This window comes from Trachemys scripta, chromosome 5 (genome assembly GCF_013100865.1).
Source record: "Trachemys scripta elegans isolate TJP31775 chromosome 5, CAS_Tse_1.0, whole genome shotgun sequence".
In the NCBI taxonomy this organism is placed as follows: Eukaryota; Metazoa; Chordata; order Testudines; family Emydidae; genus Trachemys; species Trachemys scripta.
Window position 1 is genome coordinate 58,242,026 of NC_048302.1, and position 25,104 is coordinate 58,267,129.

Here is a 25,104-nt window from a genome sequence, read left to right on the forward strand (position 1 = left end):
CCCCCCCAATGCTCTCTTTATCCCCAGCCCCCTCTGCATCGGAGCCACCTTTTGCCCTGGGGTGGCCAGTGCGCACGGCCAGGGTGCTGTGTACGACCCCCGCCCCTGCAAAACTGATTTTTTTTGTTGTTGTTGCTCCGCTGCCATTTTTTTTGCTCCACCCCTTCCTCCCCGCGACCCGATATTTCATCCCTGTGATCTGGTCACCCTAGGGGCAATGCAAGTAGTAGAGAGGATAAATGGGGAAGGGCAGAGTTGTGAAAGGCTTTGAAGGTTACAACAAAAATCTTGAGCTTGTTATGGGTGGAGGGATTCCAAGGAGAGTGATGTGCTCAGAATGATGAGCTAAGATGATCTTAGTAGCTGCTTTTCTAAGGATGAGATAGGAACCACATGTGCATTAGGGAGGCCAGAGCAAGGGAAGCTGCAATAACCAAAACTAGAGATGATGAGGGTGTAGATGATGATGTTAGCTGACTGGACAGAAAAGAAAGGGTGGGTTGTAGAACTGTTATGAGGAAGAAGCAGTAAGATTTTATCACAGCCTGGATGTGTGGGCCTGGTGAAATGTTGTCAAAAATAACAGAGCATAGAGGTAGTGGAGAGGACAGAGCTGGATTAGGATATAGGCACTATATGCCCATGTTTTAGTACCCAGCTACTGAGTCATGTGATTGCACCAGAATCCCAGTGTTCATTAAAAAAAAAAAAAAGATTCTATCCCTCCTGATTGTGAAGGAAAATGAAAATGTGACTCAAGCTTATCTGATGCAGTGATGTGTGCCTGAGTCTGCAGATAGCATTAACACCGCATTGAGAAAGATAGTGTAGTTCACACCTCTCAGAGCTATTGTTTCAGTCTAACACTCACCTTTGTAGGGGACTCCACTCCCCCATCTAAGCAAATACGCCCTGGCTGCTGGAGTAAATGCTGGGGGATCCTGCTGCCACCCCGACTGTCCAGGTGGGAAAGGGGACTCCTAATACTATCCTTATTGTTCCCGAGATTCAGAAGGGCCTGTTGTGAGACTGAGGGGAGAAGGCCCTCTTGGGAAGGGAATGGTGGGCCATGGCTCTGGGAGAGGGTCATGAAGGTGGAGCCTCAAGGGACCCTATATCATGGTGTGTGTGAATAGGGCAGTGGATTACCTAATCTGACCCTGAACAAGGAATTTGAAGGAAAGATCAGGAGCTCAGATGGGGCTAGGTTATATTACAATTGACAAGACATCTGGGAGGAGATATTCAAATAACAGTAGGGTTACCATATTTCAACAATCAAAAAAGAGGACGGGAGGAGCCCCGCCCTAGCCCTGCCCCCGTCCTGCCCTAGCCACGCCCCTTCCACTCCCTCCCACTTCCCACCCCCTCAGAACCCCCAACCCTCCCCCCCACTCCTTGTCCCCTGACTGCCCCCTCCTGGGACCCCCCCCACCTGTACTCTGCCTAAAACCTTACACCCCCAACCCCCAGACAGCCCCCCCCGAACTCCTGACCCATCCAACCCTCCCCCTGCTCCCTGTCTCTTGACTACCCCCCCCCAGAACCTCCCTGCCGCTTCTCTGACCCCCTGGCCCCCTTACCATGCCACTTAGAACAGAGTGCTGCAGAGCAGCGCGGTCAGCAGCAGGGGGAGGGGAGCAGGGTCGGAGCTCCAGACTGCCGGAGGCCCGAGGTGAATGGCCGGCCGGCGATCTGCGAATGCGGGGGGGGGGGGGGGGGGGAGGGAAAGGGGGGGGGGGAGTGGTCTCAAGTTGCAGGGGAGAGGAGGGGGAAGTGGAGGAAGGGCTCTGGCTGCCGGAGCCCCGTGCGAGTGGCACGATCCAGCCGGCTGCCCTGTAAGCCGTGCGTGCTCTGCATGGGGGGGAAATCCAGACATTTACAAATTCCCCCCGGATGCTATTTTTAACTCAAAAAAGCCGGACATGTCCGGGGGAATCCAGACGAATGGTAACCCTAATAACAGTCTAAAATACGTGATTGGATGGAAGGAGAAAGGTGAGGAGTGGAAGAGCATAACTGAGTCATTGACATAAAAGTGTTAGAAGAAGTTGCATACTACCTAGACAGAGTATAGGAGGGTAACCAAGACCATAGCCTGTGGCACAACCATGGAAAGTGGCAGACACTCTGAAGGAGACGTTGAAAGCTCAATTAATCAGAAAGGTAAGAGGAGAACCAGGTGAAAGCCAACGGAGCACTTGATTTTTAAGAAGTGACGTTTTGCTGTTTTTGGGTGAAGCTGCAGTATAGAACTTGAGATTTAGCCAGGAAGAGGTCGTTAGAGACTTGATGAGACCAAGGTGGTAGCATGAATAAAGGACCAAAAGGGCTTGGTATATGGTATTGAGGACAAGGGAGAGGAAAGAGACTGGAGTGAGGCTGAGGGAGGTTAGGGGAATGGATAGGACCAAGACGGCAGTGTGGGGTGTTAGACAGCAAATGAGAAACCTCTGTCAGGGGAAAGAAGGTGATAGAAAGAGAGTGTGCTGGGAAGGGGTGAGAGGAGGAAGATCACATTGAATTTTGTCAATTCTTTTCTCTGGAAACATCTGTAAGAGTGTGGGCAAGAGAAAAAAAAATTCTATACTGAACATAGGCCACAGCTGTGCTCCTAGTATTTTTATTGATCTAAAAGCAGGACCAGGCTAAATGCAATGCAGATGCCTGTGAGATTTCTAAAAATGATTATATGTAAGTGAAGCAAATGTGTTTTTCCTGAAATGACACATTGATTTCCGCCCTTCTGCTCTAAGCCTTTTTCTGGTTAGTTGTAAACAGCACAACATTCATTGTTTCTTCCTAGTCAGCTCCTCTTACTCCCCTACTTTCCCCTTCTTAAGAATGAAACACAATATCTTAAACAAACAGAACCTAAAGAGGCTAATCATTGGCTCACATTGTCCCCTGATACTGCAGTCCCGCCTCTTTGGCTTGTGCTGACAAGCTGTTTATGTTTTTGCAAGGCCACCCTTTAACTCAGCCGCCTGATGACCATAATGGGACCAATTGTCTGAATGCTGCAGGGAACTGAATCTCCTGATCACAGAGACTGTATTTCAGCCTCTGATGCTCCTGAATGGACATTATGGAACACTAGTAAGTAGGCTTCTAACTGTGCCATTATAGGTTTTATCATGGGGCTATGGATAATCCACATTTAGCAGAACTAGTAAGAAATTGCAATTCAGATGTGCAGTTGTTAAAATAAATTATATCCTTCTGTATGAAATGAAAGAACAGCTGCTTTGTATTCAATGTCACGGCTACAAATAACAGTCTATTTAATTTCAAATAAGAATGAGATCTTCCTGGATAAAACAGGGAGATAACAAGATGACGTTAACCGGACACAAGCTATTTAAACTTGCTTTGTGGGGTGTGTGTGTGTGTGGTTTTTTTTGGGGGGGGGGGTGTCAGTGTTTAAACTATATGGGGCTTAAGTTATCAGCATCTAGTTCTCTATCACACAAATTTACAATATTGTGGCAGTTTTTGTAGTCATAAATAGGACTTCAGAAAAGTGTGAAAGAGTTAGATAAGAGATACTGTAAAATGAATGCTCTATAAAAGTGGTGAAAGGTGTTATATTCTAAGATATATTCCTACTAACTAAAAAAAGGATACAGGCTCAGCAATTTTAATATTCTTTGCTGCGTAATGTTATGAAATGTGCTCAGTTCCATGAAGCCGGAGACCTCAGAGTGGGGATGGGTTTAGCCTTCTGGATCCCCAAGTGTATCTTTTCTGGTTTTCAATATGCTAAAAAATAATCCTTAGTGCTTAGCCAGTTCTTTACATCTTTAAAGGGTTCTGAAAAGATTAACTAGTTACTCCTAAAAAACCCTTGTGAGGTAAATATTCTCATCCCTTTAGAAATAAGTACAGACCAACACTCTCTGAACTTTGGACGAGCCTGCATCTGGATTTAAGTTTGTGGCTTGAACCCAATGTAAATGTAGAAAACCGAGACACAATGGGTATACGTCTATACAACATTTTGGGGTGAGCAGAAGCAAGCACCCAGCCTGGGTAGACAGACTTGGGCTAGCAGAGCTTGTGCTAGCACTCTAAAAATAGCTGCATAGATAAAGCTTTGAAGTTGTGGCTTGGGCTGGAGGGGTTCTGAACCAAGCTACAGCGTGAGCCATAACTCAAAGCGTTGCCTATACAGTTGTTTTTTGGAGCAATAGGTGAAGTGCACTAGCCTGAGTCTGAGAAGTTTACTCCCACTCACTCCAAAATGCTCTGTAGACACGGGGTGCTGGAACGATTTGTATAGTGAGGGTGCTGAGAGCCATTGAACCAAACTGTAAACCCTGTATATAATGGAAACCACTTCAAGTCAGGGGGTGCAGCAGCACCCCCCCCCACACACCCCTAGTTCCAGCACCTATGTGTAAAGATACTCAAAGGTGCTAAGTGACTTTCCAAGGCCAAACAGCAAGTCATTGCAAAAGCAAGTATTACAACTAAGGATATGGCTACTCTGGCGCTTTACAGCGCTGCAACTTTCTCGCTCAGGGGTGTGAAAAAACACACCCCTGAGTGCAGCATGTTACAGCGCTGTAAGCTAATCCCCTCGTGGAGGTGGACCACACTCGCTGCCATGGGAGCGCTCCCGCAGCAGTGCTTTAAAGTTTCGAGTGTAGCCATGGCCTTAGACTGGCTCTCCGTCTGGTACTCAGTTCACTAGACTAGTGTCTCTTTTTTGTTTTTTTGTTTTTGCAAAGTCCCATCAGATAGCAGAATTTGAAGTGATGATGAGTGAACCTCAGAGGTTGGGTTTAGTTAAGAGAAACACCCACATGTTTCGCTACTTATCCAAATGACACAAACTATTCAGATCTGCAGTGGGCTGGAAACCTCAGGAGAGCAGATTCCTGCAATATTTTTAGTGCTTCCTTTATCTGGTCTGGCTGGAAATATTCCATATGTCACACTGACAGCACTTAATACTTCCAGGATAGCCTTTCCTGCTGCCTTTTAGCTCTTCCTCTTTCAGTCACCACTGAAACTGGAAGTGCAGAGATCTGCAGAACAAAGATCAATTCAGGTTTGGGGTAAAAGGTTTCCAGGCAAGAAAGACTCTTATTGTAAATTAATATGTTCACCATATTTACAACTAACCTTTTTTTAAGCCAGAGGTCAGAAGTACTTTTACTTTGTTTGATTTAAATTATTATGAAGTTTGAGCCACAAACCAACCAGTACAAGGACGTTCTCAAGGAAGGCTGGGGGCCCAGTTCTCACTAGTATGGCCTGCAGTAAAGCTTTCCTAACTAGCCAGCTGAAAAGTCACCCAATGTGGGAGATTCCCTAGGGATTGTAGCATCAGCATATAGCCATCTTTGCCGTACTACTTGGATTCTATGCCATGACAGCTTGACCATACCTCAGAATCAGGCCTGACACCTTTAGCTCAGGTTCTTCGTATTCTTCCATGTGGCATTTAAGATCACTCAATGCTAGGAGCTTGGATTGTACAGGGTCATCTAAGCTTCAATATCTATGAAAATAGTGGCTAAATTACTATTCATTTAATTAAATATAAACCCTTGTTTAAAATAAAAATTGTCAAAGTGTGGGCTACCATCTCATTTAGTATGTTCTAGCTGGATGTGATCTGATGTTCAAGAAACTAGGCTTTATTGTTGAAATGCTAAAGCAAATATTAACTCAGGTACATGGAATGAGCCATTATAATAGGCAAACCAATGCTAACTACAGAAATAAGGTGTTTCTATGTCAGGCCAGCTATTGTACGGCATAGGTCTTGTCTGATTCCATATAAGCAGTGCTTAGATATTGCAGCTTGAATAGCAGGCTTGATACAAATATGAAAATGGATTTTGTTGTTGTTGTGGATAAGTCAAAGCACCCTTGTCTTGCTTATTCCTAATAATATATAAGCTCATTGTATTGTGTCTGACTATTGAAAGAAATGATGTGTATATCTGGAGTGCCACACATTATGGCTTGCTCAATAGGAGCTAATTGTACCTGTTTAATTTACCTCAGTCTAAAGAGGCAGCAGATTAAAATGGATTTCTTTCTCTCACCCTTACAGGAAGATAATTTTCCAGATATAGTCAAAGAGATTGATAAATCAGAGCATTGCACCAACATCCATCATAAAAAGAGCTGACCACGATGTACCACATATCATCCTTAGATGATAGACACTCTGTGAAAACAAAGCGTGTAACAAATATTAATTAACTGAGCCTTAAAATACCCTATAAAGCCTATAACTGTTATCAATCCATCAGAGAAGTCTGCAGCAGAGCTGAGAGTAGAATCAAACTCTCCGGCTTCCAACGGCTGGGTCTGCCACAGACCTTTATTCTTCTGGTTCTGTATTTGCCTTTAAGTACATTTGCAAGGTAGCAGCTTTTTCTGTATTGTGAATAACTCAACAATTAATGGAGAGTATTAATTTGGGGTTAACGGTAACCCTGACTATTTAACTAATAGCCTTCTAAATATCCTTACCAATACCTGAATACATAGTCTGTAAAGCTGAGTCTGATCTAATACATTTCCCCCTGGCCAGCTCTTGACAAAATGAATGTCAGACCAGCTCCCAGGCTTAGAAGCCATTTGCAGTACTCTTGGAAAATGATATTCTTGTGACGAACAGGAGTCAATTTTAAATTTGATTCGTTGGATCTGGAACTGGTGGCATGCTGAGCTCTCTCAATGCGCAGTGAAAGCAGGAATTTGAGGGTGCTCATCACCTTGCAGGAGCAGCCCCTTAACACATGCAGTGCAAGTGTTGATGGTTCATATTTTTAAACAAGACACTTTTATCATTTTTCAGTTAAATTTAAAATCTGAGCTGGGTTGGGAGTGAAATACCTGACCTGCCCAGGTATCAAAGGGTCTCATCAAAATGACCGAGGATAACTGGAAAATTGACTTAATGAGCGACCCAGAGAACTTTGAGTGCCCAAAAGAAATTGTGCACTAAAAAAGTGACAGTCTAGGATTTCCCCAAATTTCATCCGGGACACATCAGCACTCACCTCTCTGCTTTCTTTGTGCGATGCAGCAAAGTAACTAGAGAAACATAGCATGAAGAGATTTTTTTAATGGAGGCTCTGGGATAGGGGAGATGAGGCTTGCACTCATGGGAACTTCTTCCAATTGTTTGCCTGGGATGGAAAGAGGAGGCTAGTCCTAAAATAATAGTTTGTGTTGACATTGTATTTTACAACTGCATTACAACTGTACAAGCATTAACTAATTAAGCTTCACATCTCCCTGTAAGAACTGATATCCCCATTTTGTAGATGGGGGAAACTGAGAGAAACTGGTGAAGTGACCGCAAGTCAGTGACAGAGTTCCTGATTCTCACCCATCTGCTCATTTCTGCAGGCCATACTGTTTCTCTCACTAGTATTTTTTGTCAATGAGCTGAATCCTGCTTTCACACTGGGATTTATAGGTGTGGAAGGGATGCAAGTTCAGTCCCATTCTGTTAGTCTTAAAGGTGCCACAGGACCCTCTCTTGCTTTTTACAGATTCAGACTAACACGATACACAACTAACCATTGCTGAGCAAAGGAAATGTGCAGCTATATTGCACAGGATGTCAGGAATAGAATAAGCTTAGGCCTTTTTATAATCCAACCACACTATCAAAAGGCACATTAGCAAATCAAGAGTTAAATATTAGTAGTGCAGTGACCGGAAAGACAGCCATTGTCCACCCAGCCCTAGTTCATAGTGCTGTACATTAGAATCAAGGAAAGGCAAATCGACTTGGAACTAACCTGAGCTTTCACTCAAGTTCAGTAAAGTTTTGAAAGCCTTTGTCTAAAATGTTTTAGTTGACCTGAATCTGCTTTTTTCAGCCTTTAGGATTGTCTAAAATTACTTTTCTTTTCTGGATCTATTTTCCTGGTTCCTAAATGGAAACAACACAGCAGACTTAGGAACATAGGAATTACTAAACTATACTGGGAGTGGATGCTGCTGCCCATCAGATGGGACATATCTTTGGCAGTATAAAAAATCTAAAGGCATCCTAAGCATATGATCTTTTCTTTTTTTTAAAAGCACTGTGTGTAGTGCTCAGCTGGCACTGATACAGCAAGAGCAAGTGGCCCTCCTTTAATTTACAGCCAGTTATGCTGCCACAAAAACAGAAGAGAGAGTTTCAAATTGGTATTCACTTTGGGCCTGATCTGAAATTGTTTGCTGGGCAAAAGTTTTTGAACAAAAATCCCCCCCGAAAAAAGCAGATTCTGGTCAACAAAAACATTTTGCAAATTTGTGTCAAATTTGCTGAATTGTTTAGTACGGGAGAAAAATTTAAATTACTCAATGACATCATTTTGAATTTTGTTTCAATTTGATTTTTAAAAAGATAAAAAACATCAAATGAAATGACATTTTGTCCAACCCAACACTTTTTTTTTTAACTTTCTCATATTACTGAAAAATTTGAAAATCTTTTGTTTTGGGTTGACCCAAAACAATTTTTTTCTTTTCTTTTTTAAGTTCAGCCACGAAACTGAAAAATTGGCTATTCACACAGCTAAACTCCAGAAAGAGCCAGCAGGCTGTAGGGGGAAGGAGAGCAAAAGCGGTGTTATGTCATCTTTGCACTGCCTGAATTCTTGGCTCACATGGCCTCTGGAATAAGTTAGAACAGTATGGGACTGCTCACACTTACAGCAGTCTCCCCAAGGCTGCCAGACCCTCCATAACACTGGCTGCTATGACTTCTCTCCCTCCTATCTTTAATTTGTCCTTCCTATCTGGCTATGCTCTGGCATGCCCCCTATGCCAGATATTCCAAAGCGGGGGAGGGCAGCAGGAGCATAAGGCCACTTCTATTGGCTATACGCTGCTGCTGAGCTGGAGCAATTTTCCCCATGTCCCTCTAAGACACCAGGACAGTTGACAGAGGCTAGGGTGGAACCAGAATCAGTCCTCTAGTGCTCTCAGTTCCTTTTTAAATCAGCATGTTGCAGGACTGGGCTCCATTAATGCAAATTATTGATAATTCATACAGTGTTAAACACACAATACAAGGAGCCAACTTCTTCTGTGTTTAAGCCAACAGAAATGGTGTAAAGTTAAAGTGCTTTTCTTTATTGTAACTTACAGACAGCCCACTCAGGTTCTTCTCTCAGAATTTCTGTACGAAGCAACTATCCCAATACCAGTCCCAGAAAGTAAAGTCCAGTCCCAGCATGGGTGATTCTAAACTAGGTAGGAAATTTTATGGATGCCTCTGCTCCTTCATCCAGAAAGGAGCTTTAAAATATTACCATCTCCTTCCTCCTTGCCTGGGAGCTGGGTCAGAGGTCAGGGGAAAGCAGCAATTTAATCTCCTAGAAGAAAATGTCCTTAATTGAGCAGCCAGCTCTCTGCATTCTCTCCTGGTTCCTAATGTCTGAAAGAATTATCAAACCTATTTTCAGGTTTTCTCCCTTGTCGCTGTTATTTCCCTGTGTGGATATTTGAGAAACACAGGCTGTATAATGCCCATTAAGTTGTAAGACTCATGCTACCATTTGCTACATGGTATCAAATAGCTATGGGGCTCCCTTCTGTGCTGAGGCTCCCAGAACCTGAAAACACATAGATCAAACCTGATTGCCCAGGTTCTCTAGGTGTTAGTCAAATGTTAAAAGAACAGGAGTACTTGTGGCACCTTAGAGACTAACAAATTTATTAGAGCATAAGCTTTCGCGGGCTACAGTCCACTTCTTCGGATGCATGCTGTAGCCCACGAAAGCTTATGCGCTAATAAATTTGTTAGTCTCTAAGGTGCCACAAGTACTCCTGTTCTTTTAACATTTGACTAACACCTAGAGAACCTGGGCAATCAGGTTTGATCTATGTGTTTTCAGGTTCTGGGAGCCTCAGCACAGAAGGGAGCCCCATAGCTATTTGATACCATGTAGCAAATGGTAGCATGAGTCTTACAACTTAATGGGCATTATACAGCCTGTGTTTCTCAAATATCCACACAGGGAAATAACAGCGACAAGGGAGAAAACCTGAAAATAGGTTTGATAATTCTTTCAGACATTAGGAACCAGGAGAGAATGCAGAGAGCTGGCTGCTCAATTAAGGACATTTTCTTCTAGGAGATTAAATTGCTGCTTTCCCCTGACCTCTGACCCAGCTCCCAGGCAAGNAGCATAAGCTTTCGTGGGCTACAGCTCACTTCTTATGCATCTGAAGAAGTGGGCTGTAGCCCACGAAAGCTTATGCTCTAATAAATTTGTTAGTCTCTAAGGTGCCACAAGTACTCCTGTTCTTTTTGCGGATACAGACTAACACGGCTGCTACTTTGAAACCTGAGGTGAATTTACAGGTTTTACTTGAACCTGTGTTAGTGAATAAAGCCTTAAAGTATTCGGCCTATTCTAGTGAGCACTACTCTGCCATGCAAATAATTGTTTTTCTTTGCTAACTATGAGAAGGTCAATTTAAAGGATAAAACATAATGTATGTAAAATGCGATTATTTTGGCAGGAAGAAAATAGTTTATCTGGTCTTTTATTTATGCTTCAAGTTTCCCTGTATGTAACTTTCCACAACTAATTCTCTCCTACCAGTGCATTAGTAAACACTTCCCATCTAATTCCTCCAGAAAACAGAAAGAAAGGCATGTTTGAGAGGAAAGAACCAGTAGAAAGTGAGGTGGGAAGGGAGTTTCCAAGGAAGGCCTAGACACTTGGGTGGAGGAGAGAGGGAGTGAGAAACCAAGCAGCAAGCCTATAGCATAGTGTAGGTTGCCAACCCTCCTGGAATCACACCCTATCTCCTGGAGGCTACTGAAGCCAAATTGGGAGATTTTAGGCGTTGAAAGTCTGGCAGCGCAGCAGGGCTAAGGCAGGCTCCGTGCCTGCCCTGGCCCTGCGCCACTCCCAGAAGTGGCTGGCATGTCCCTGCAGGCCCGGGGGGCGCAGGGGGCTCCCAGTCCAGAGCCCACACTCCCTCCCATACCCCAATCCCCTGTCCCAGCCCAGGGAGAGTGAGCGATGGAGAGAGGGGAGATGGAGTGAGTGGGGTGGGGCCTCGGAGAAGGGGCAGGGCGGGGCAAGGGTGTTTGGGTTTGTGTGATTAGACAGTTGGAAACCCTATATATCAGTGTCCAGAGGAGAGGTACAGGTGGGGAGTAGATATGATCCAAGATCAGTCTGGAGGCGAGAGGTTCACCAATGGCTGACTTAGGCCTGGGTGGGGTAGAGAGAAACTATGGCCATGTCTACACTACAAAATGATGTCAAGGTAACTTACATCAGCATACTGCCACATTTATGTGCACCCTAGGCTCCTTGGGTCGGTGGTGCACGTCCTCACCACGAATGCTTGTATCAATTGTATTCTCAGTGTTGGGCACTGTGGGATGGCTCCTGGAGGCCAGTAACAGTCCATGTGAGCAACACAGTGTCTACACTGACACTGCATCAACCTGATAACATTGACCGTATCTCTACACCTTTTGGGACGGTAGTGTTACTAAGTTGGCATACAGAGGCACTTATGTTGGTGGGAACCAAATTTAAGTGAAGATGCTTCCACAGCTAGGTCAACACAAGGCAGCTTATGTTGACCTAACCATGCAGGGTAGGCCAGGCGTATGCCATATTGCATGCTGGGCAGAGAAGAAAGGAGAAGGGAAAGAAATGACAGAAGCACTATTTTTTCCCCATAAAAATGGTGGCCTCCAAGCAGTAAAATAAGAGCTATCAAATAGACACTTGGGATTCAAAAAGTTTTTCTAAACTAGTATGTTCTGGTTATGAATATTAATGAGGCAATCTTTCATCACAGTTCTTTCTCTAGACAGCCTTTAATGTAAACACACTGGAGTCTTCCTTTAAGAGAACACACATAATAGGTATTTCTTAATCTTGAAAAAAAACTAAACTAGCTATATTTTCCCACTCTTCCTTGCAAGGGGAAAAAAAGTCTCAGCTGACACGACAGCTTCAGACTGAAAGGGTTGATTGCATTCACTTTAATGTCTCAATTAAATTTTGAGACATAAGATGGGTAAGGTAATATCTTTTATATTTCTTACTGGACAATATTTCCTCTCCCACCTTGTCTCTCTTGTATCCTAGGACCAATGCACCTATAATAACACTGCAAATGTCAATGAAAGTTTGTGAGACCATAAAAAGGGAAATCACTGAAAGTAACAATCATTGAATTTGCCCTGTACCGTGACAACCAGGAAGATGCCCTGACTTGCCCAGCAAGCTATGCTGAAAGGAGTACTTCATCTTCTACCTACAAAATGAAACCCTTTCTGTCCTACAAATCACTGCAGCAGGATCAGGGCTTTTGACTGCACGAAAAATATCAGTGCTGAGAAAACTTAAATGAAGTCACTTTGTTCCATTCATTCTCTAGGCAGCAATGGGATGATTCACAGCTGCCAACTATTTCCATTTACTTTTATTTAGGTAAAAGACTAACCATTTTTCAGCTCTACCCCTCCCAAAAAGCCCTTTATGCTCAGTTTATGGCAGTGGCATTTAAAGTATGTTCTCATTTATAGCTTAATTGTGGGGGATCACTGAACTAGAAGAGGAAAAACTAAAATCCAGTCAGAGCCTTTTCTACATTTTGTGCAGATGGTTGGTGATTTCTTGGTGTCATAATATCCAGATATGGTAGGGTGTTTTTTTTTTTTTTGCTGGTTTTTAATTGCAATACATTTAAAGGAGACCTTGTTTTGTTTTTGTGGGGGCTAGGGTTTTTTTTAAATGAAATGCATTTAAAGGTTGATTTTTATTTATTTAGTTAGTTATTTTTTAAAAACAATTTTAAAGGAAAAAAAGGGGGGAGGAGACGGGAAATGGGCGTGTGCTCTTTTTGATTGCCTGATTTTTGTTGTTGTTGTGTTTTGGTTTATTTTTAGATTTGTGTGGTTTTTTTTTGTTTTTTGTTTTTGTTTTTTTACACTAGAAATCCATGTCTCATCTATATTAGAAAAGTTCAGGGTGACTAGATGACTAGTGTAATTATAACATCACAAAAGATGGAAAGTTGAGCAAATGGGAGGGGGAGGCTTTTTAGGCAGACTGTTTAAAGTGTTTGTTTTGTTTTTTTACTTGCAATGTCTAACTAATGCTTTGGAAGAAGGATGTTTCTGTTAAAGGTTTAACACTTGCCCCTTCAATTAGGGTCTGAATACTGTACTCCTAATACACATTCTCTAATATCCTTTGCAGGTCTTCCAGAAAAGCTAGACCAGACCTTACACTCCTCAGTTAAAAAACAAGCAAGGGGCAAACCCCACCTAAATTAAAAGCAACTATGCCACTTTATCCATCATAGAGTAGCAGAACTCCATTAAAAATCTTTTGCAGATTATATGTAAGCCCTAAAGTATCAGAAAATGTAGATAAATACTCAGACTTTTGGACATATGTTAACTGAACCTTTGAGGGATTGATGATATGGGGTAATTTTTTTGAAAAATGCAAATGATTCAGGCTTCTATTGACTTTGAACAGGATTTAGGTGCTTTTCAAAATTTTACTACTTTGCCTTTTAGTAAAAGATACCCAGCCTAATAATTGCTAGCTGCTGGGCTAAATTCTAGGGTTCCTCCATAGACTTGAGGGAGAGTTTGCCTGACCAAGAAAGACCTCCAGGTTGACCCCCAAACATTTAAAGGATGTAAGTAGATCAGTATTCACTTCCCCATTTGTAAATAATGAGCTATTTTTCCAAATTGCCGATCAGTCTGTCAGCAGATTAGCATTTTTTTTCCTCTGGAAGGGCTGCTTATGTTGATGGGGTTGGGAGATTTGTTTACTGCTGCAGAGGGGAAAATGGGCCAACGCCTTATAAATTCATTCATGATTGTATTGGTCTGCCTTTGGAGGATGCCTATAGAAACATTTAGTCCTCTGCACTCATGAGACCATTTTGGAACAGCTCATGAAGCTGGCTGTTGCTTTTCAGTCTTTGTACCTTGGATTAGTTGCCGGGCCAGTATTTGGAGAATGCAAGCAAAGCAGGCAGTATGTTCCATCCAGCTTTAGCAGCAATTTTCTGCTTATGAAAAACAGATGACTTAATGCTCTGGAAGTGAAAGGGACTGACATAAGAACAGCTTTGACAGAAAATCCTGGGTTAAGAAGATTCAGCTCAAGCTAGATTGTTTTTCCTTTGTTTATTTTTATTACCTCATTAGTATGGCCCCAAAGACAATCTGACATACCATTTGGAAATATAAGGGAATGAAGTTTTAACTTTCAGATCTCTTCAGACTGCAGAGTTACAGGAATAAATGAAGTGAGGAGGGAGAGGGAAACTAAAAGCCTTTCCGGTGGTTTCCTTGCTCAGCTGACAGCCATTTAAAAAAAGGAGAGGTAGCAACAGCCCTCTCCCATTGTCTTTCTAAATACTGTAAGTTCTTTCACAATTGCTTGCTACTGTACTTGTGTTAATTTGCACTCAGGTATTTTCTGGAAGTGGTGAGAATCCATTCTTGGTTGCTGTGACTTTTGTCAGGGATTCTGCTGTGTGAGTGAGAGAGAAAAAATCAGCTTGTGTTGTTTCTCCTCTTTTGTGGCATTGTAGACAGTTAAGTATTGGCAGTTTGACACCCCTTTTGTTGATGGGCATGTCAATATGATTTTGGAAGTTTAGGTGCTGTTATCCTTCCTGGTAGAACCTTTGCTGCATTTGTGCAGAAACTGTTTGAGACTTGGCAAAAAGACAACAGTGAATGTTTTGACCAACTGTGTGTGTCGAGTGCTGGAAGAGTGAGCTTTTCAAAGAGAGATTGTGTGATGCTGCATAAACAGGACGTGACAAGGAAAACAAATGTTTTCTGCTACTTAATGTTAAAAGAAAAAAACTGAAGCAAAGCCCAGGAGCTTCCATGTGAAACAAATGCAAAGCCATTTATTCAACAAAAGAACATGACTTTGCACACTTGACAGGACAATATCAAGGTACACTTAGGAATTTTAAAAATAGTTCTCCCCTCTTTCTTGCCCCCCAACCTCCTGTTGTTGTTTAACCCTTGGAAGCTTGGAACTAAATTCCATTGCCTTACCAATTGTTCTTCATACAGACTCAGGCTAGTTTCTCATTGCAAGGTTAATAACTGCTGCTTGTCTGCTGATACTGATGGATTGGGATTATTTTTTATTATTTCTCTTGATCATACAGTGCACAAGGAGCTTCAGACAATTTGTGGATAGATATAAGGGAGATCAAGGTCATGTAACAATTTTGGGCCTTATCAATTTAGATACTGTACCCTTGAATCTGATGCTTCCCAATACGAAACAACCTAACTTCCCGCTCCCAAACCTTTTATCCTTGAAATATGCTCCAATATCAGCTTGTGAAACAAGGAAAGCCATAGCTTTGAGGTCAAACTTTCAACAGGCGCAGCAGGCAAAAAACATGTATAGGTATACTGAACTTTCTGTGGGCAAATCAGAAGACTGAAGTGAAGATTATAACATAGTTACTAAATAAATACTTAACGGGATCTGTAGGGCTGGGGGATGCCCTATAGTACTACAGGGGGAGATGTAGTGGGCACTGTTGAAACCTTTCCAGATCCTGCTTCAAAAGAAAGGGGGAGGGGAGATCCTTTCCTCTCCCACTGAAGATTCTGGAATGTGGAATTTGAGGCAGTGGGCTACCTTTTGGGTAACCCCTTGAAAAGCTGAGAAGACAGTGTTGGCATCTCTCATAATTTTATCATGGGTCTCGTAATAGTTGGCATTTTTCTTAAAGTCGCAGTTCCTGGAGTCAAGTGATTTGTATGGGAATCTCAACATATATAAATGAAAGCTTCTAACCCTCCTGGTTGTGGGGAAGAGCTTAAAACATTAACCCTAACGTCTTAAAAAATCAGAGGCAAATGAAAAGAACCCAAAATGTATTATGATTTTTTTTTTAAACTCATTATTTTGAAGCCAGTGTTGTGGGTTTTTTGGGGGGGAGACTAATTCGTGTTGTGCATTTTTCTTATTTGTTTGTTTTTAATTCCTGGGGTTGGGAACACTGAGAAAAGAGCATCCAGCTACTGCTGAATACGTTGGGAGAAGGTGGGGTAGAAGTCCATCTGGACTCCTGCACCAAGCTAGAGGATGGCTAATGATAAAGAATTGCAGGTCCTCTTTTTCTGGGCGCATATGGCTGATTTTCCCTCCCTTCGCCCCCCCGCCCCCGCAAAATTGTCTGGCTCAGGCCTACTCCAAACCCCCTAAGATACACTGAAGCATTAATTGAACCCCAGAAAACCTTTTCATAAACTTCTGCAAGTTTGGGGTTTATGACAAAACCCACTGCATTCTGTCTGGTTCTGGCCTATGTTATGGGTGGTCCTCACAGCTGTTTTTAAATTGAATTTTTAAACCATGATATTTGATGCTATATTCATGTGCCCTGTACTCATTTACTGATGAGAATTGGTGGTGGATAAATAGTTTTGTTCTAAATATCAACTTTTTAAATGGAAATTCTTTTCCATGAACCAACCACATTGCATTAATTCAGAAAGCTTATAGTTAACTGACATTAAACAGGTAGGGCCTGACTTTCAGGTGTACTAGCCATTTGTGCATGCGTCTTAGCTGTGAATGCTGTGTGAATTCTGCTGCGCACAGCTGCATGTGCATAATTTTTGAAAATCAAATTCTTAAATGCCAAAAAATTACTAATTTTCTGTACTAATTTTCTGCTCTAAACAGCACTTGCTCTAATTTTTGTACAAGTATTTTTCACTTGTTCAGTTAATACACTATATAGTTGTGTGTTTGCAGGCTGGTTGCATGGTTTTATAGACAACAGTGCTGGGGAACAGTAACTTGAGCAGACTGGAGTAATGGCTTCACAATTTTAGTACTAAAAAAAAGGTGAAGGCACCAACAGAGAGTGTTTGTGTCTTCGAGGGGCAACTAACATAATGCTCTTCTTCCCTTTCTAAGGCTTAATCTTGTTCAATCCACCATTTAACTCCTGGTTGTCTGGTTGCCTACCACGCAGATCTGGTAGGAAAAATGGGTTGTAGGTTTTGGTCTTACCTGGGTGAACCTGGCCAAGCTGTATTCCAGACCTGGCCTCCTGGTCTAGTGATTTCATTTTTAGCTTGAAGATTGGATTGTTCTGGATCATCAGTGCTTAAAATTATCGCAAAGACATACTGGGTATGTCCTTGCCTGATCAGGAAATTTTGTTAATTCATAACAAATTTCTGACTGAGTGGCTTATATAACTATATTTCTATTGCTACCGATTCCTTCTTGGGAAATAATGAGTAAAATGAACCACTTCAGTCTAGGGTGTCCTAACTCTGAGAACAGCCTCATTTGTTCCCACATGAAAGCTGAAATTTGTCCAGCTGCATGGGACTTTAAATATATACTGTTTTGGGTAAACATGCTATATTGTGTCTTGCACAAAAACAAATGCTTGGTATGGTAAATTAGGATTTGTCCTTGAGCCTAATTTAAAAGGACTCTGCTTAATCATTCACCAAGTATATCAGCTTTTCAAAATAAAATATGCCTAACCTTGGGAAATTAATGCAGCTGATTAGCACTATTTGCTTATGTATCTACAGCAGCAAAATTATACAGATTTGTCAGAGCTGTAAAAAGGGACATAGAGTTATTAGGGCCCGGAACTTAATTTACCTTTTAAAATGATTATATTGTGGTGGGGATTAGTTTTTCTGGTTTAAATATTTTTTAGGGAACATGCAGCACTCCATAATAAATGCAAATAGCCACTAATATTGATGGATCTACATATGAACTCTAAATTCTAGCCCCTATGCTTTGCTGGCCGTTTGGTAGAAATTAGATATAACTTTTGCCAGACAAAATCCTAATAATACCAAGCTCTTATTACTAGATGTCAAAGTGATGTGCATATTCCTATTGCATTATTAACGATGTTTGTGCATAAACAAGGAAGCAAGAAACATGAAGACATAATGGTTCGTTCTATAGAATCACTGGAACCTGATCAATGTTTGCTAAAGGGAAGAAAAATAAAAAAGGAATTAAAGTTCACTTTCAGGATTCTAAGAAAAATGACCTATTTTCCCTTCATTATGTGTCAGCTAAATACATTTTTTAAGATATAAAACTTGATCGTATCCTATTTAAAGCCTTCCATGCGCTTAATTTTTATCCTGTAATGCTTAATATGTTGAATTAACAATGTTTACTTATGCTTCTCTAGTTAGAATTGAGGCAACCCTGTTATTTATTTTAGACAAGCCGTACATGGAGTGGAGAAGCATTTAATCAGTGAACTGGTGTATATAGCTATGAAACTGTGATGCTGAGGTTCTAGTTATATATACTTAATGGAAATCCTGTTCTGCAGGAAATTCTGAAATTTCAAATTGTTTCATACTGAACTGTAACAAAAAATAAACATTTCCCGCAGAATTTCATTCTACAATTTCTTTTAGGAAAAATTAGAAACATTTTGTTTCAGCTTTATTGAATTATTTTCATAGATTCCAGGGCCAAAAGGGACCATTGTGATCATCTAGTCCAGGGATTGGCAACCTTTCAGAAGTGGTGTACCGAGTCTTCATTTATTCACTCTAATTTAAGGTTTCATGTGTCGGTATCACATTTGACGTTTTTAGAAGGTCTCTTTCTATAAGTCTATAATATATAACTAAACTATTGTTGTACGTACAGTAAATAAGGTTTTTAAAATGTTTAAGAAGCTTCATTTAAAATTAAATTAAAATGCAGAGCCCCCTGGACCAGTGGCCAGTACCCATGCAGTGTGAGTGCCACTGGAAATCAGCTTGCATGCCGCCTTTTGCATGCGTGCCACATAGGTTGCCTACCCCGATCTAGTTTGACTCCTGTATAAAACAGGCCATAGAACTTCCCCAGAATAATTCTTTTTGAATTAGAGCCTCTTAGAAATACATGCAGTCTTGATTGATTCTCCATCACTTGCAATTTTTAAATCACAACATTTGGTAAATTGTTCCAATGATGAATTACCCTCACTGTTAAAAATGTGTGCCTTATTTCCAGTCTGAATTTGTCTAGTTTCAACTTCCAGCCATTGGGTGGTGGTATATCTTTCTATGCTAGACTAAAGAGCCCATTAGCAAATATTTGTTCCTTGTGTAGGTACTGATACACTGTGATCAAGTTATCTCTTATCTTTCTCTTTGAGTTAAATAGATTGAGCTCCTTGTGTCTATCACTATAAGGCATATTTTCTAATCCTTTAATCATTCTTATGGCTCCACTCTTACCCTCTCCAGTTTATGAACATTCTTCTTGAATTGTGGGCACCAAAACTGACAACAGTATTCCAGAAGTGGTCGCACCAGTGCCAAATACAGAGGTAAAATAACCTGTCAACGCCTATTTAAGATTCCCCTGTTTATGTATCCAAAGATCACATTAGCCTTTTTGACCAGGTTGTTGCACTGGGAGCATCCACCTCAACCCCCAAATCTTTTTCAGAGTCACTGTTTCCCTGGATAGCGTTCCCCATCCTGTAAGTATGGTCCAAGTCCTCTAGGAACAGTATTAAAATACATATTGTTTGCTTGCACTCAGTTTACCAAGTGATTCAGATCAATCTGTATTGTGACCTGTCCTCTTCATTATTGACCACTCCCCCAATTTTTGTGTCATCTGCAAACTTTATCAGTGATGATTTTATGTTTTCTTTCAGATCAGCGATAAAAATGTTAAATAATGTAGGGCCAAGAACCAATCCCTTTGGGACCAATAAGAAACACACCTGCTCAATGATAATTTCTTGATTTATAATTACATTTTGAGAACTATCCATTACACACTTAATATGAGCCATGTTAATTTTGTATCATTCCAGTTTTTGAATTAAAATGTCATGCAATACTAAGTCAAATGCCTTATAGGAGTCTAAATATGTTACATCAACACTATTACTTTTTTCAATCCAACTTGTAATATTATCCAAAACAAAGTTGAAATTATTGCATTGCAAAATTATTGACTTTTTTGTTATATTATAAATTCTAATACAATAGACTATAAAAGTCAAAGTATTCCAATTATATTATGTCATGACATGATTTGCCATGTCATATCGTATTATATTATGACATGTCATAATACCAGGGCCGGCTCCAGGCACCAGCCTACCAAGCATGTGCTTGGGGCGCCACCTGGAGGGGGGCGGTGCTGGGGGAGAGCGGGGCCCCGGCCGGGCTCGCCACCCTCCTCCCGGCGCTCCGGCCGGCCGGGGAGAGCGGGGCCCCAGCCAGGCTCGCCGCCCTCCCCTGCCCCGCTTCCCAGCGGGGGGCAGCGGGAGGCTTTTTTGCCTGGGGTGGCAAAAAAGCCAGAGCCGGCCCTGCATAATACAATTGTCTAAATGTTTCTATTCTATATTTTTTAAATTGGTGTTTAATTACTTTGCAATTATAATCTATAAAATAGAATGCCAATCACCAATTTTATAGCTTTATCTGGCAATTAGTAATTACTATTATAATTAGTTCGGTAATTGGTACTTAGTTTCTTCATTGGTAACTGTCATTAGTGGTCATTTGTAATTGATGATTGACTTGGTAGCTGGTCATTTCCTATTGGAATTGTTATTTATTTTTATATTTACCTTATTTTTATATTATAACATGACCTGCCACATGATAATAGAATATATCATGTCTGAGAGACAGGGATCCAGCCAACCAGGGGAGCTGGGCAGCTTGCCTGTTCACCAGTAGGTCACCCAGGCAGCTGGGGCAACAACTCCCAAATGGATGCCAAATAAGAAGGAAGAGTTGTAGACTAAAAACCTAGACTAGATAATGTGATGAATACAAAGGTGGATGGATGAGCAGTGATCAGCTGTATCTGTCTTAGTGCTAGTTAGCAATAGTAAAGTTAAATGAAGCGCAGCTAATTTAAAAGGGGGACTAATCTCAGATGTGAAAAATGTTAACAGTATGTATTCTGGCACTTACTTCTCTACATGGAGATCTAGTTAATACAGACATAAAAATAAACCCAGGTTTGAAAATGCAAACTAGACTACTAAATTTAGTTTGCAAACAAACAGCTATGCACTGTTTAACATCAGTTAGCAAGAACTGCTAGATAACTTACTTTAGGAATATGTTGTGGTCACTAGAAGAAAACAAATGATTTATAAATGAAATGGTGGGGGGGGACTTTTTAAAAAAAATTTAATAGCTGTGATTGGAAATATTACTAAACAAATCAGTTTGAATAAATTGGTCCCTAAAAGACAATAAAGTATGGTAGATTAAAGAGAGTATGAAGGAGAGGTGTATAAGATATTAGAGGTCATTCATTCAAATTGGAAATATAAAAGTACAGTTTTTCTTAAAGAACGAGCAGAGTGGAATGCTTGTCACAGTCTTCTCTTACCTTTTTGCCTACATGCAAAAGGGCTTTTTCATTCTCTACCATTTAAAAACATTCTCAATGTTTTCAGTTTCTTGGCACAATTTCAGATGAGTTATTGTACATGACAGTGGATGTTGACTTCCAGTTCTTAAATTATGCATATTTTGCAATGAGGATCCACCATAAACAATGGAATGGATGGAATTATTTTCAGCTCATTTTTAAATACATAGTATAGAAGTTCAGCAAACTGATTTCTCAGTATAGATTTATTTGTCTGAGTGTTATTAATCTTCCTAAACATGCATATGATTGCTTAATGTCTGGGTGGGTTTCTCTTTTGTTGTCTATATCTAATTATTTGCTTATATCAAAAGATGTGCTTCTTGATTGATTCTTTCCATCCTGGAAGTTTGGAATCAGAATCCATTTTTTTCATTAGTTCTGAGGGCTAAAGTCGTTGCTGGCTAGTGTGCTTTAGGGACAACGTTTTCCTTCAGTGATTGAACATGTCAGTTGACCCAAAAGAAATGGCATGTGCAGGATGATGGCTTAAAAGAATGTAGTGTGAGTCTTTAATCTTTGCAAATGTTTATACAGTGCTTGTTTCATTGTCTGTTAAGGATTATTGGAACTAATTTTTTAATCAAAAGCTTGAAATTGTGCTGTACTACTGCATAGTAGTTGATTTAACAAGAAAAGAATGATGGCTTTGGGCTGAGTTACTCTGACCTACTTATCAGTGAGTAGTATGGAAATATTCATATGCAAGTATGCTCCCAGACTTTGTCTGCATACTCAAAAAACAAACAAAAAGTGTAATAGTGAATGTTTAGGATTATTATGAAATACAATTGACATCACTGTTTAGAGATACACAAAGAAAGATGGCGGTGTATTATAAACATTCCACTTTTAAAATATCATGGCCAAAACCAAGGTCCTGATTAAAAATACAGTTGTCTGTCTCTAATGTACTCATTCTTGTTGTATCTAGTCCCCTCAAGGATGGACTAGGTACTGCACTGTTTGACCCCCTTGAATAATTTGGGCCACAGTATTTATTGTTAGTGAATTTAATGTGCTTTGTGGAATACCAAACTCCCCAAAGTGCAGAGATATACGTGGCAGGTGCCTCTAGCACCAAAGCTTGGTATTTTGAGAACTGTTTAATAAATGATAAATAGATAGAGATATACCCTATCTCCTAGAACTTGAAGGGACCTTGCAAGGTCATCAAGTCCAGCCCCCTGCCTTCACTAGGCAGGACCACTGATTTTGCCCCAGATTCCTAAGTGGCCCCCTCAAGGATTGAACTCTCAACCCTGGGTTTAGCAGGCCAATGCGCAAACCACTGAGCTATCCCTCCCCCCTAATCTACATGCGCTCTGTAAATGTCATCATGCTGTTTACTGCCATTCTAGTAAGTGTGGCTACTAATATTACCTTTATTAATGACAACTTGGGAATGGAGAACTATACTTTATTCTATGCTGTGAAACTCTTGTGTTTCCTGTTTTGGATGTGCTGAAGATGGATAATGTTAAATCAAATAGAATGAACTTGGTGAATGTGGTGGGTGAGGCTATAGGCTCTGATCCTGACAGCTGCTAAGTATTAAAAACTCAGTGATTTAAGTAAGAGTTGCGGCTGTTTTTACCCATTGGAAGTGGGTCCTGTGGGTCCAGTTCTCTTAAAAGCCATTAGTAATTTTCATTGCCAAGGTTACTCTGACAGAGTTTATTCCTCAATATAATGCTCCCAGGTTACACACATACATGTGCATGCATATGCTCACAGGGGGAGTTAGTGCGTTTACAGTGAAAGTTGATCCAGCACAGAGGGCCTGGCCAAACCTTTCTGTGCCACTTGACCCCACAATGACCCTTCATGGGTACATATAGAAGAAAGGGATATGGGGTATTTTTGTGCACCTTTGAAGGAGATTCTGTGCTGAATTGGCAGACATGGAGAGGGGAGGGTGTGGGGGAAGGAACTGGGTGATTCAGTGGCAAAAGCTCACATAAAAGTATGGAGGGGCAGCTGCCACTATTTCATCCTTGGGCTGGACTAGCTGCTGCAGAGGGGTGGGCAGGCTGGATTTCTGCACAACTAGATGGCAGGTGGATTCTGCCCTGCATCCTTGCTGTGTTCCTTGCATAGAGTGTTTACTCAGGCTGCACATGAGGAGGGGTGATTCGCTTCTCCGGTTTCTGTTTGGTTTTTTTATATTTTTAACTTCCATTTATTGTATCTTGCTGTGAATCACATTTCTTTCAGGGTATTGTGACTTGTTTTCTCTACACTATTCCAGTGGGGTGACAAGGTTTTCTGCCGCTTAGGATAATCCATTGTTAAAGCGAGGCTATGTCTACACTTAAAATGCTTCATTGTAGACAGTGTTGTGACAGGAGGGGTGGTAGCTAAGTCAATGGAAGAATTCCCACCCCTGACAGACGTCGCTACGCCAATATAACTTTTTAGTGTAGACCAGCCCCCCCGTCAGTTTCCTTTTTTTTTTTTTTGATACTTTGACCAGCCACCTGTTGTTCAAAACTTGCTTTTGATTCAATGTTTTGGGCTGGAGATGGTCTCTCCAGTCTATTAACATTTAATGTAACTTAAATGATATTTTGTTTTAAAAGTTTTAAGGCCTAGATTTTTTTTTTTTTTAAAGGTATTTAGTCTTTAGTATTTAGTCTAGGTCATGGTTGCAACACCTAAAGCCTGGTCTATTCTTAAAAATTAGATCCACCAAGCTATGTCACTTAATGCTATGAAAAAGTGCATCCCCTAATGGCTGTAGTTAGGTCAACCTAACTTGCAGTATAGACATACGTAGATCAGCAAAAGAATTTTTCTGTTGGCCTACTCACCACCTCTTGGATAGGTGGATTAATGCCATTGATGGAAAAACTCCTTCCATCGATGAAGGAAACATCTACATTAGGGTGATTCAGTGGCAACACTGTAGCGGCTATAATGTAGAAATACGCTAAATCTCATTTCCAAAAGTTCTGTAGACATTTAGGACCCTAAATCCCAATGGAATTTGGGCTCATAAGTGCCTAAATCACTTTTGAAAATGAGATTTAGCCTCCTAGATCAGTAAATGTTGCAGTGCTGAGTGTCACAATGCCTAAATACCTTTTTAAAATTTGGGCCAAACAGTCTATTTTTATTGTTCTGAAATATGCAAGGCTGCTTTCTGTTTTTTCTTCTCTCCCATCTACATTACGATTCCCACTATTTTAGAGTACCTACTAACAGCATACAGCAATCCCCAAACATGGCTTTAAAATGGGTTCTGTTTTAGACCCTGTCCACTCTAAGGATTGTTTAGTTTCTCAGAATATTCCCTCTGGGGAAGATCAAAAGTAGGTCTAATGGACATACTCTTACAGATGTTTTTCTATGCTACAGCTGCCAGTGGAACTGCTAAATCAATGCTAGCATGGTTGGGAATATTTTTCTTTTCTTTTCTTTTTTTCTTTTTTTGCTAAAAGCCCCTACTATAAACAAGACTCTATCGTGTAGTTGGGCCCAAAGCAAGTGTTCTAACCATGAAATGCTTCAGCTTTGGATTTTGCAGAGCTGTAGCATAATTGAAAATATGGTTCTGTTGGCCAAATAGGGCCCGTTTCCCCCCGGAGCTTACCTAATTACACCAAGGAGGCACGGCGAGACAAGAAGACGGGTACCAGGTCCTTTATTTGTCAGTCAGCTGAGAGGG

The 25,104-nt window shown here is 41.0% G+C and overlaps 1 protein-coding gene across 9 annotated transcripts in view; it reads left to right on the plus strand.

Annotated features, from left to right (window-relative positions):
• Window positions 1-25,104, plus strand: part of TRIM2 (tripartite motif containing 2) — a 107,100-nt gene that overhangs the window by 19,340 nt on the left and 62,656 nt on the right. For 3 of the 9 annotated variants that reach the window (XM_034772813.1, XM_034772822.1, XM_034772816.1), the window contains one exon: window positions 2,967-3,099. The exons of 3 other annotated variants lie outside the window; for them this stretch is intronic. The gene's annotated coding sequence lies outside the window, so the exon portion shown is untranslated. Of the gene's footprint in view, window positions 1-2,951; window positions 3,100-14,066; window positions 14,401-19,267; window positions 19,351-25,104 lie in introns of those variants that run through there. 3 more of the 9 variants (XM_034772815.1, XM_034772814.1, XM_034772820.1) reach the window with 3 other exon arrangements.